Here is a 14,063-nt window from a genome sequence, read left to right as displayed (position 1 = left end):
ACCATTCCTCTGCTCTTAGATCGTACTTTTCCCAAACACCTCTCCCACTTTATTTATTTATTTTTTAATTTTTGCTTTATTATCATTTCTGAAACTACTTTTCTACACCGTTCTTGCAACTTAGAGTCAATCTCTTAGGGAAGGTTCTCTTTCATCCGTATTTCCTAGGTGCGCATCTCCATGTACTAAAAGTAAGGGTGGTTACCATATAATTAATACTTTGATAATTCCCTGGCTTGTATTTCTGTCTCACTCTCCCTGATTGCGCATATGTCTTTATTGTTGGAAGCCATTCTTCAAGAAAGATAATTGAAAGGGTTTGCAACTCAAATTCCATATTTGGGATACCTCAAAAATTAATGGAACTCATTTTGTTTAAGAAATTTAATTTATTACCCTAGAACATACAGAGTGCGTAAACTGATAAAGGCAAAATAAAGGAAGAATAAAGGAAGCTGCCCACAAATTTAACGTTGCTAATTTGCACCCAATATTGAAATGGAATAGACTTGTTTTAGTATACTTACTGTTCTGTTACTCAATTAAAATAATAACTGTTAAGTCAGCTCAGTTAGATGAATAGATTTTTGTTAACCTTCAGTATATATATATATATATATATATATATATATATATATATATATATGCAAATCTAGCTAACAGAAAACACAATAACAATTAATCAGAATTAAAATTCAGAGAATCTCCATTTTCTCCAAACTTCTCTTTTTCATTTTACTAAACTTTCTAGCATTTTCTCTTCTAACCTTGAATTTTATCAAGTTATGTTCTTGATTTCTCTTTTGAATCCTATTTGTCAATGAGGTTAAGAAAGTTTTGACCCCTAAAATTAAGGACCATAATGTGGGCCATGAATTATGGGAAGAGATTGGTTGCTAAGTAGGTTGATCAAATATTCCAGTGTTATTCGTCCAGCAGTTCATATGATATGAATTGTAGTTGTGTAGAAACTAGCTGCTGGTAGTTAGTTTTTTTGTTAGAAACTGCATGATGGTAGTTATTTGTAGAAAATAATTGCCGGTAGTTATGTATTAGAAGTATATATCTGATTGTAGGTTGTGTAATTAAGCAGTGTGAAGTTATTTGTAATTTGTGGACAGAGAATATTCAATGTAGAAGACTTCTATCGCTGGGACAACAATTATATTGTTGTATTTTGCATGATTTCAGTGTTCAATATGAATGTTTTATTACTCGTATCAATTGTTGTTCTGTCGTCATAGATATGAAAGCATAAGCCAAAGGCAATTGTTCCTGTTAGGATGATTAAATATTCCTGTGTTATTCCTCCAGCAGTTGGTATAAATTGAGAATTGAGGCATAAGCTTGAGGCAATTGCTTGTTCGTCAACCTTAAAAGTTTCTATATATTGTCTCTCCCTATCCAACTCTTCCAAATTTCTCTTTTCTACAAAATTTTTCAACACAGCTCAAGGCTGTTTCAAGGGAATAGCTCTATATATGCAAAGATTGGGCAGCATACTGCATTTGTGGGGCTTCTTTAATTTGAGAATTCTTATTTTTGTTATTTTTAGTTACAAAAATGGTACCTTATTTTCTATTTTTGAAGGTTTGTTTAGGAAGCTTTTATTGAAGTTGCTACTGAAGTAATTTGTTCATGAAGTTTATCCCAGCTCCAATATTTAAGACAAATATATCACGAAGTTTTTCTTTGGTTTCACTATTGCTTGAGGTCCTTGTTGTAGCACTTTTAAAAGGTAATATTCTCAATATTGGTCTTCTTATGCCTTTCTTTCACCACTTTAACTTTGATTAATCTCTGTATATGATTTTTCTTGTGATACATTTTGCTTAATCTTTTTGGTTGTGCATGCCAAGTCTTTTCATGTGATGAAAGATACGTTGGTATAATAATTTCATTTTTTTATAATAAAGTTTAATCAAACACTCACTGTCTGTATCTTTCTTTCCCCCTCCTATTCCTAGTTCTCGCACCTACCATGTTACTATATTAACTAGCGTAGCATAGCAACACAAAGAGAATAAAAAGCCAAAAGTTACGTCGTTTTCATATTCTGATTTGAATTGATCTCATAGTCTCACTCTCCGGACGGCACGCGCTCAGGCCACCCACATTACCAATTATTCATATTTCTAGTCCCTGCTTTCACTTTCCCTTATTTTTCGTCTCTGCAAACTTCTTTTTCCCACTTTTTAATTTCTCTACATCTAATTATGTAATATATTTTGACTAGTAATTTCCTTGATCATTCATATAAGCATGATTCTCGTTTTTGTTTAATTTACCCGGCTGCTATATATACATGTTTACACTTCACAATACCATTTTCCCGTTTCAAATTTGAAGAGTTTTTTCATTGGTGTGGACTTCTGGTCAAAGTTGTTCCACATTTTTATATGTGATGAAAATGAACATATTATAAACTTTATGTCCTTCAATGTATTCAGTTGGAACAAGTGTGAAAGAGAGCATTCCCTTTGGCCAAAGAGTCTAAAACATTGGACGTTGGTTTTGTTGCTAGTTTTTTTTATCATGTTAAGGCCCACTGGAAAAATGTCACGATAGTAACTCCTAGTGATCCATCAATTCCGTTAAATTTAATACCAAGATACTAAAACATTCAACATTTACTAGATTTATTGTATATACATCCTGTTTATATTTATATAGTAATATTTCACACTTTTATACATGTTTTACACATTATATATACAAGTAACTCTAAATGTATGACTGTAAATAAAAGTAATAGTTTCCATTGCTAATTGAGAATTTCACTAAATATAGTTGTCGATTACAATTTAATCCCTTTATGACATGTTATAGAAATCTAAACTCAATGCTGCTTTGGGTCAATAAGCTATTGATCATAAGTAAGATCGTCTAGCTCTGTTAAGCCACTGAAGTTAGGCTTGTAATTATGAACTTTGACTATAAAATGAGACTTGTGAATTCAATAACAATCCTCTTGCTCTTGGCTGTGCTGCATGCATCTTATTCCGTTTGGGTGTCTTATTTCAACATTTCATTTTTCAATTCTAATTTCACTACATCTGTGTTTTCACGTCATCATTGATTTTGGATGGAGGGCATTTTTTTTTATTTATACCGCATTTTTAAATTTTAATTCAACAAAATTTGTGCTGATTTTGATTCATCAAGTTTCTGCACCTTTTTTATATTTGATTTTATTACATGTTTGTAGGAACAAATTGAAGTAGGTTTGACTCAAAGCATAGTTGATAAATCTGAAGTTTCTCCTCTAGATGTTGTTGGTAGAGTGCTAGGGCCAGAGCACTCCAGTAGAGTACGATGCATGGGATTGGGTTCTGTTCCTTCTAATAGATTTAGGAATACAAGACTTCGCGTTTCTAGCTTGAGTTCTTCTTCATCTGGTGTTGCCTTTCCATCTTTAAACCAATGGCAAGAGAAATACAACAATTTAGAATAAGCTTTTAAAGCCTATGATAGCAAACTTAGGAGAAGTGATGGATGATCTTCTCCACGGATTTGCTTAGGCCGGATCTTCTTCAATGGAGACTTGATTCTTCAACTCAAGAACACTTAGAAGCTAAGAACTCACGGATGAACTCAACCTAGAACTAGGAGGGAAGCATCCAAGCTCAAGCATCAATGGAGAGCACACTTCAAAGAGGAGGATTCTAAGGTGAAATCCTAAGGTTTTGAAGATGAACTCTAAGGGACTTTTGAGAGAGGAAACTCGGCCAATGGCTCACAAATTTCAATTATGATCAAAAGTGAATACAAAGAGTGGAAGAATCACTTAAGTAGGGTTCCAAGTGTGCAACTTTGGGCGCCTAAATCCAAGGCTACATGTGGCGCCCAAAATTTGAATTCAAACTTGAAATTTGAATTCAAATTTTGGCTCCCATGTGCTAGTCCGAAAATTTAGGTGCCTAGATGCATTTAGGTTTGATTTGAGAGTTATTTAGGGTTAATTTGAGTGGCACATGTTCAGCCACCCATGGTGCTAAACATGTGACTCAAATGTAACTTAAATGACTTCCAAATTAAACCTAGTTTAACCTAATTTACCTATTTAAGTAATTCTTGTATATTCCTAATCTAATGACCTAAATACAATGGTCAAACAAATACAATGGAAAGGAAAAATTACAATAATGAAAATGAGCCCAATATTAGGTACCAAAAGCCCAAAGGCCCATGCAGCCCAAAACTAGGCCCAACTAGCCTATAACCTAAAATGCTACTCTATATGGTCCAAAATACAAGACCAAAATATATTCAAACTAGGTTAACAAAAATATAATAAGGATGTTAATAACAAGATAGGCCCATGTTGAAACTTGGTTTGGGCCTTCCAAGCCCATAGGGCCCATTGGGCCTGGACTGGCCCAATCTTCCATGTCTAGCCCACTCCTCTTGGATCTTTGAGTATGTCACCTCTTGCACTCCAAAGCATGATTCCATCATCCCCTCCCTCTTGAAAATGATTTGTCCTCAAATCTCGAGGATGAATGGAAGGAAAATCAACACCTACATGTACAACATACAATGGATAAGAGATGAAATTTTCATAAATCCTAAGAGGAGTCCTTCTATCTATCCTAAGAAAGAAAAATAAACTATCCCTAAAAATAGAAATAGGCTCCTCTTCTAAGCACAACCTAGAAGTAAACCCTAAAAATGTATGGACACTATGACTAAGACAATGAAAAGAATGATTTTTAAACACTACTATATCTTGCCTAAAGTACCCTAAATGGTAACCTAGGCTTTTCCTAAAATATAAAGAAAAAATTACTAGAAAACGCCCTAGACAATTTTGGATTTGATTGTTTACTAGATACTCATAATCATATAAGCTATATTTATCTTGTAGGGAAGGAAACATATTAAGTTCAAAAGAGTAAGAACTTCCCATAAGATTAAACATAGAATATAGATTATTACAAGTTGTATCTACTAAACAATGTAAACCGAAAATTGGGTGCTTTATTAAATTTAAAGAAATACTTCCTTCCTTGTGCACCATCAAGGAAGTAGTATAAGGAGTAACACTAGGAATAGTCCACTCCTTCTTCACTATATCTCTAAGTTGAGAATTCTTGGTTTGAAATTTATTTTGTTTTTCATTCTCAACTCTAAGATAAGTGGCAGCATTAGGACAAGAGTCAAAACTTTTATGAATAAAGAGAGTTCTTTTCAAGTCTTGTTTGGTCATAAAATAACTCTCTTTTGTCACAAATGTCTTAGTGGAGACCCCTTTATCCACACTCTGTCCTTCTTTCTTTTCTTTGTTTCTTTTCTTTTTCATTTGCTTTTGATCCTTAAACACTTGGGGTGGTGTTAAAGGATTAAAAACAATTTCCTTATTTTTATGAATGAAGGATATTTTGTTAGTGAGGCCATCATGTATAGTTTGTTTATCAAATTGCCATGGCCTACCAAGCAAAATATGACAAGCTTCCATAGGGATCACATCACATAAAACTTTATCTTTATAATCCCCTATAGAAAACTTGACCTTCACTTGTTGATTCACCTCCAATTCCTCACCTTCATTGAGCCAATGAAGTTTGTAAGGGTGAGGGTGAGGAATGGTGGTAAGGGCTAACTTGTTAATCAACCTTGTACTACAACAATTTGAACATGATCCACTATCAACAATGAGAGAACAAGTTCTTTTGGAAACTAAACATCTTGTGTGAAAAATGTTCTCTTTTTGTGATAGTGAAGTGGGACAAGGTTGACTTCCAAGAAGCCTTTTGACCATAAGAAGATCACCATCAACAGGATATAGCTTTTCAATTTGAGGATCTTCCTTACTAGTCTCACTATCACTTGAAGTGGTAGAACTAGATTCATCAAGGCTACTATAAATGTCTTGTCCTCTCAAAATCATGACCTTTTTAGTTGGACATTGAGAAGCTATATGGCCTCTCCCAAGACATTTAAAGCATTTGATGTCACTAGTTTTACTACTAGAAGTGACAACATTTTTATTTTTATCACTTTCTTTTTCTTTTTCTTGACCCTTACTAGAGTTTGTGGAAGAGTTATCTTGCCCCTCCCTCTTGTAGTCTTTCTTGATATAAGAGTTAGTTTGAGTTTTTCCTTTTCTCAAATTTTGTTGTTCCACCCTTATACAAAGTTGGACCAAATCATCAAGGTCCCTATAAGGGAGTAACTCAACTCTATCTCTTATATCAAAATTAAGACCACTTAGAAATCTAGCAATGGTCAATCTTTCTTCCTCTCTTATCCCAACCCTCATGAGATATAACTCCATTTTTTGTATATACTCCTCAACACTCATACTCTTTTGTTGGAGTCTTTGGAGCTTATCCATAAGCTCCCTACTATAATAAGAAGGTATGTGCCTTCTTCTCATAGCACTCCTCAACTCATTCCAATAAGTGATGGGAGGATCATTGTGAAGTCTTCTCTCTCTTTCCAAGGATGTCCACCAATACATGGCTTGTCCTTGAAAAGTTAGGGTGGCTAGAGGAACTTTTCTTTCCTCACCTACTTGATGACAAATGAAGATTTGCTCCACTTTCATCTCCCAGTCCAAGTAGGCATCCACATCCTCCTTTCCATAAAAGTAAGGGAGATCAACCCTTGATTCCCTCACTTTGTGTTCTTTAATGACTCTCCTAGGTGTTGGTTGGTAGTATGCATCCAAATTCAAACTACCATCATTTTCTTGACTTTGAGAATCATGGGAGCTTTTGGTTGAGCTCCTAGAAGAACCTTTTGGACTTTTATTTTTATTCAATCTTTTCAAAAGTTTTTCTTCTCGTTGCTTAATCTTTTGAATCTCTTGTTCTAAAGCCATGATTTGTACTTCCTTTTCAAGTTTTTCTTTTTGTTTTTGAAGTATTTCATCATGCTTCCAAAGTTTTAGTGCCTCAACCTCCTTGACAATTCTTTTAAAACTTTTAGGAGATTCAAAGTCACTACTACTTTGAGAATGTTGACTCATGATTAAGCAATAAGATTTTATATGCTATGCAAAAAGTTATAAAATGTTTTTGGTATTTTCTAGGAATGAAAATAACACTTGGAAGTCTAAGTGTACAAGTTGTACTATCAAGGGAGGTGAGCCACAAAGAGCCACTTAATAACCAAGCCTTTTCAAGTGGAAATCACTAAACTCCTTTGTGGTACTTCCAATTCCCCAAAACTTTTCACAAAAATTTTGAATGCTTTTTCACAATTGGTTTGTTTTTGAGACTAAACTAAACGTGAGCAAGTAAACTACACAAGTCTAGACGTTTCAAGGCAGCAAAATAAAGCACTTAAAAGACAAAGAACTTAAAGGAATCAAGATAAGTAACTAGTCGGGTTCCCTAAGTGGAAGCTTGAAACATATGAAATTTCCAAGCCACTTCCACTAGCACTACACGTGAGATGCTATCAAGGATGTAGATATACCTGACCAGCTTCTTAATACTCCCTCCAAGCCTTACAAATTGGTTTTAAAATACAAAAGAGATTGCAAAATTTAAACTAGCCTAGAAAGCAATAAATGGCGGTTTTTGGTGACCAACTAGTGACGGATTGTTGTGCAAATTTTCCAACACTTAATCAAGTGTTTAATCCGCCACTAATCCTTCAATATGATGCTACTGGACCTGCAAAAGAAACACAACAAAGAGGTTAATGGTGGCTGCCTCAAAAGGTGAAAGGAATGGTCACTCAAGTGAAGGAAGTTTAGGAGAAGTTTTGGTCACTAAATTAGGTCAAATGTTTAGGTCTTAGTGTCCAAAATTTTCCTACTCTTTGTTGAGCAATGCTTGATCCTTGAGCAAAGATTTAAGGCCACTTCCAGCACAGGGAAAAATATTGAAAGAAAACTAGACAAGCAACAAAGCACAATTTGGAAAGCTTATACCAAAATTAAGAGTAATATGTGTTTATGACAAGACTCAAAGAAGTTCAATAAGTAAAACTGGAAAATAAGACTCCAAAACAAAGCTAGCACTCAGTTAGAATGAATCCTAGATAGGTACTAGAGTAGATGAACAAAACAAAAAAAATTTGAAAGCAATTGAACAAGTTATAGTCAAAACAATAACAAGGAATCAAATAGGTTTTTCACCAATGTACACCTCTCGGCTTTTTCCTTTTAAATTGTCTTCTCTATATTTTTTTTTTATTCTTTCTTTTTCCAGTATCAAGTTAAGAGTCCAGAGAGTATATTTGCCTTTTGTTTCAAATTTTTATATGATTCCAAGCTATAGAAAATGAGAATACAAATCAACCAAAAATTAGGTCAAATTTCAAGTGAAAATGAGAAACTAGTGCACTAGTTTTAGGTTTTGGTTTGGATTCCTTTTGAACTATTTTTCTTTTCAACTTTTATGTCTTTTAGGCTCTGTTTTAAACTCTGTTTTCCAGCCTCTTAACTCATCATTTTTTTTTAAAATTGAATCCACAAGAAAAGTGCACTAGAAGTAGGATTACACTTGAAATTTTGAGTCACAAATTTTTTTAAAAGATTTTTTAATGGAAATGTGATTTGAAAACTTAAGACACAATGAAAACCTAACTCTAAAGAAACTTACTAGAACTAATAGCAAGTTATGAAAACAATAAGGTAAAAGAAAAAGCACATATAGGAGGCAAGAATAATAAGCAAACCGAGAGCAACAAATTGATGAACAAGACACAAAGAAAATTTAGGTCAACATGCTATTCAAGGAATTTTAAGACATATAAAGACTACACAAACATACTAAGACAAAACATGGATTAAAAACCAAAATCTAAATGTAATGCATGCAGTCCAATCACGGACACATATTAGGAATGGAGAGACTCAAAATTAAAATAAAAAACAAGCACAAGCTAATAGGTCCTAAACAAGTTGATTGAGGAAGAAATTCAAGAACAATCAACCAATGGATCTATGGAACAAAATATGATATAAAGCATGTAGATCCGAAAAGAAACTCAAACAAGACACTTAGAACACAAAGAACACAAAAAAAATCGGACCAAAAACTCAAGAACTTATCTCCTTGAAGACCTTGCTCTGATACCAAAAATGATAGCAAACTTAGGAGAAGTGATGGATGATCTTCTCCACGGATTTGCTTAGGCCGGATCTTCTTCAATGGAGACTTGATTCTTCAACTCAAGAACACTTAGAAGCTAAGAACTCACGGATGAACTCAACCTAGAACTAGGAGGGAAGCATCCAAGCTCAAGCATCAATGGAGAGCACACTTCAAAGAGGAGGATTCTAAGGTGAAATCCTAAGGTTTTGAAGATGAACTCTAAGGGACTTTTGAGAGAGGAAACTCGGCCAATGGCTCACAAATTTCAATTATGATCAAAAGTGAATACAAAGAGTGGAAGAATAACTTAAGTAGGGTTCCAAGTGTGCAACTTTGGGCGCCTAAATCCAAGGCTACATGTGGCGCCCAAAATTTGAATTCAAACTTGAAATTTGAATTCAAATTTTGGCTCCCATGTGGTAGTCCGAAAATTTAGGTGCCTAGATGCATTTAGGTTTGATTTGAGAGTTATTTAGGGTTAATTTGAGTGGCACATGTTCAGCCACCCATGGTGCTAAACATGTGACTCAAATGTAACTTAAATGACTTCCAAATTAAACTAGTTTAACCTAATTTACCTATTTAAGTAATTCTTGTATATTCCTAATCTAATGACCTAAATACAATGGTCAAACAAATACAATGGAAAGGAAAAATTACAATAATGAAAATGAGCACAATATTAGGTACCAAAAGCCCAAAGGCCCATGCAGCCCAAAACTAGGCCCAACTAGTCTATAACCTAAAATGCTACTCTATATGGTCCAAAATACAAGACCAAAATATATTCAAACTAGGTTAACAAAAATATAATAAGGATGTTAATAACAAGATAGGCCCATGTTGAAACTTGGTTTGGGCCTTCCAAGCCCATAGGGCCCATTGGGCCTGGACTGGCCCAATCTTCCATGTATAGCCCACTCCTCTTGGATCTTTGAGTATGTCACCTCTTGCACTCCAAAGCATGATTCCATCAGCCTACATGATAATGAAGGAAGGAAGGATCCCTGAAGAATTAGCTAGTTATTTCACTCCTGAAACACATGTAAGTAATTAATGTGCATACATTATTATATAATATGTGTGGTATCTTTATCTACATGGTTTGTAGCATGATTCTACTGCAATTTTTGGTATTGGTGGCTATTTTGTTGGTTCATACTCTTTAGTTGCAAGGTTTATATCATGATTCTGCTGTAGTTTCTGGTTAGAACGGTTGTTTTGTTGGTTCATGGTCTTTGGCTGCATGGTTTGTTGCATGATTTCTACTACAATTTCTGGTTTGGTTGGTTGCTTTGTTGGTTTATAATATTTGGCTGCATGGTTTGCAATATGATTTCTATTGCAATTTTTGGTTTGGCTGGATGTTTTGTTGGTTCAGTTCTAGTTTTGGTTGTTCAGAGTCTGAATGGACTACTCTCAGTCCTTGGTTATTGGGTTGGGAACTAGTTGGCTGCTACACATCTCTGGTTTGGTATTATGGTTTTGGCTTCATGGAGTTGTTGGTCTGTAGTTCCAGTTTTAACTATGGGTTATGTTGTTGGTTACATTAATTGGTTGGTCTGTTTTGGTCCTTGGCTAATATAGTCATGGGTGTTTGGAATTGTCATTATCATATAATATTTGTGATATATATTTTTCTTGACTGAGTGTTTTTTCTTTTCTTATTTCAGCCAAACGACGCTTCAAGTGTTCCTAATACACCTTTGGATGCAAGAGGATCATCTGGTGCTAGCAACCCTTAGTTTGCATATATTGTATTTTGGATTTAAAGTTTAGTATGAGGCTAATTTGACAATGTTATGGATTTTATGTTGTACTTGGATTTATAATAGAAGTTTGAATTATAAATCTTTGAACTATATGTTGTGTTTTTGGTTATTAGTAATGGAAATTCTTCATCCATTTTATGTGTATTTTTTTTCATTAAGTTTCTTATAAATATCAAAAGTGAAAATGAGAAATTGTAATACATGTAGATTATCCAATTAAAATGGGTATAAAAATTATTATATACAGGAAAATAAGGAGGATTAGAAACTCCATAAAAATATATTGATTAATGATTGTAATAGTTAATTTACTTTAAAACCTCCACTAAATAATCTTTATTGTTATTCCACTTCAAAGCCTCCAGTAAAAAAACCTCTGCAATTAGCATAGCTTTAAAACCTCCTTTAAAAAATCTTTGCAGTTAGCATATCTTTAAAACCTCATTTAAAAAACCTCCACTATTAGTGTAGGTTTAAAACCTCCTTTAACAAAATCGTCGCTAAACACTCACAATACCAGAGGTTTCTAAAAAATGTCGCTAATTGCTAGCGGCGAATGTAACTGCGGAGGTTTTTAGAAACCTCCGCGATTTATTTTGCGGAGGGTAAAAACCTCCACTAAACGTAAAAATAACCCTCACTGTTTAGCTCATTTGTTGTAGTGAGATAAGGGAAGCAGTGTGGAGCTGTGAGAGTAATAAAAGTCCAGGACCTGATGGTTTCAATATGCTGTTCATCAAAAAATGCTGGGACATTATGAAAAATGATATTTACAATGCAGTGCAAGATTTTCAAGAGCATGGAAAATTACCTAGGGGTACAAATTCCTCATTCTTGGTGCTAATTCAAAAAAAATAGTAGTACACAGGATCTATGTGATTTTAGACCGATATCTTTAATAAGAAGCTTGTATAAAATTATTGCAAAATTGTTGGCTGGAAGAATTAAAGAAGTCATAAGTGACATCATACCAGAATATCAATATGCTTTTGTAGGAGGTAGAAACATGTTAGATGGAGTGGTAATAGCCAACGAAATTGTAGATTTAACAAAAAAGAAACATAAACAATGTATGATCTTTAAAATAGACTTTGAAAAAGCTTACGATTCAGTGTGTTGGTCTTTCTTAGATTACATGATGAGTCGTATGGGATTTTGCTCCAAATGGAGATCATGGATCAGGGGATGCCTAGTGTCTTCCTCAATTTCCATCTTTCTAAACGGAAGCCCAACCGAAGAGTTCAAAATGTCTAAGGGTTTAAGGCAGGGTGACCCCCTAGCACCTTTTCTATTCCTAATAGTGGCAGAAGGTTTAGGTGGATTAATGAGGGAAGCCACCAAGGGTAGATTGTTTGAGGGATTCTCTATAGGGCAGATGGACCTTAATATTACCCACCTCCAGTTTGTAGACGATACCCTACTCATAGGAAAACCTTCATGGGAGAATGTTAGATCCCTTAAGGCTATACTTAGGTGCTTTGAGCTAGTGTCAGGACTTAAAGTGAACTTCTCAAAAAGTAGGCTCATAGGCATACATGTCGAGGAGCAAAATTTGGAGAGAATGGTTATGTTTTTAAATGCTCCATTACTTTTATTCCATTTGTGTACTTGGGGATACCAATTGGGGCCCAATACAAATCTCTTTCTCTTTGGAATCCCATCAAAGACAGGATGAAGTCAAAGTTATCGGCTTGGAAAAGGAGACATCTCTCTTTCGGTGGAAGACTCATTTTACTAAAATCGGTATTATCTTCTCTTCCCCTCTTTTATCTTTCCTTCTTTAAAATTCCCAAAGCTGTTTCTTTGTCTATAACCAAAATTCAAAGAGCCTTTCTTTAGGGTGGAGGGTTGGAACAAAGAAAAATCCATTGGGTGAAATGGTCTACTGTGTGTAAGCCAAAAGAGAGTGGAGGATTAGGAGTGAGAGACTTGGAAATTTTTAACATTTCTCTTCTTGGTAAATGGAAATGGAGAATGGTTAATGAACCTAATGCTTTATGGGTCAAAGTCCTTGAAGCAAGATATGGGGAGGTGAGTTTGGTGAGTGACACAATTGTGAGAGGGGGTTCGAGCTGGTGGAACAACATCATAAAAGCAAGCAAATCAGGTAAAAGAGAAAAGAGAGAATGGTTTCAGGAAGGTATTAGGAGAATAATAGGTGACAGAAAGGAAACTTATTTTTGGAAACAACCTTGGTGTGAGAGGAGTGCTTTAAAAGATACATACCAAAGATTGTTCTCAGTTTCAGAACAAAAAAATGAGTTGATAGCTGATATGGGAAATTGGGTGGGTGGGTACTGGACTTGGAACTTTAGGTGGAGAAAGAATCTATTTGAGTGGGAAGAAGACTCTTTGCGAATCATGTTGTCCTCCATCAATAACATTATTATGCAGCAGCAATAACAAGATAAATGGAGATGGATTTTACACCCTTCAAGTAGCTACACAGTGAGTTCAACTTACCTTCACCTCTCTCAAGAGAGGCAGGCTGAAGAGACAACATTCTTTAGGACCTTTTGGACATCCTTAGCTCCACTAAAAACATCATGCTTGGGCTGGAGAATCCTAAATAATGGGATTGCAACAAAAACTAATTTGGAAAAAAGAGGCATCATTCATTAAGAACAACAAAAGAGGTGCGTTCTTTGCAACAAGCAAACAGAATCCACTCACCATTTTTTTTACGTGTAGCGGCTCCTATCTACTTTGGCAGCTTTGTTACAATTGGTTTGGGATACAAATAGTACTCCCAGAACAAGGCAAACAACACTTTACCAATCATATAGGGCTTTGGAAAAAGAAAAAAACAACCAAAATATGGAATACGATCTGGTTCATCATGATTTGGAATATCTGGAAGTGGAGAAACAACTGGATTTTCAACAATAAAAAGGGAAGATATAAATGACATTTTGGAGATGGTGCAAATTAGAGTCTGGCACTGCCTCAAAGCAAAATGTAAATGATTCACTTTTTCTATCCACGATTGGTGTTCAAACCCTATTCCATGCTTTGATTCTCTTAAAGACTGGTAATTGAATTGAACACTAATTTGTACTACGACTAAGGCACTTTAATTTTGTTAATGTAAAAGGTCTTCTCTGATTATAACTATGGAGGTACAAGCTAAGTAATCCATAGTAAGTTATTATTTAGGCTTGTTTTGTGAATATGTAATTGAGTACCTCTAGTGCTTCCGTATTATATATAATACTTATCGCTTGATTGATAAAAAAAA

General features: G+C 34.7%; 2 long non-coding RNA genes across 2 annotated transcripts; one reads left to right on the top strand and one right to left on the bottom strand.

Annotated features, from left to right (window-relative positions):
* Positions 1 to 3,219: 3,219 nt before the first annotated feature.
* Positions 3,220 to 10,098, bottom strand: LOC145951676 (uncharacterized). The gene is made up of 2 exons (XR_014429558.1): positions 10,032 to 10,098; positions 3,220 to 3,465 (listed from the first exon to the last, which is right to left on the bottom strand). It is a non-coding gene; the product is annotated as an uncharacterized LOC145951676 (long non-coding RNA).
* Positions 10,027 to 10,915, top strand: LOC114917094 (uncharacterized). Its single transcript, XR_014429557.1, has 2 exons — positions 10,027 to 10,098; positions 10,727 to 10,915. It is a non-coding gene; the product is annotated as an uncharacterized LOC114917094 (long non-coding RNA).
* Positions 10,916 to 14,063: the final 3,148 nt, after the last annotated feature.

Source organism: Cajanus cajan, chromosome 9 (genome assembly GCF_000230855.2).
Source record: "Cajanus cajan strain Asha chromosome 9, NIPB_CcT2T_4, whole genome shotgun sequence".
NCBI classification, from domain to species: Eukaryota; Viridiplantae; Streptophyta; class Magnoliopsida; order Fabales; family Fabaceae; genus Cajanus; species Cajanus cajan.
The sequence above is the reverse complement of the archived record's forward strand: the minus strand, read 5'-3'. Positions and strand labels throughout refer to the sequence as shown.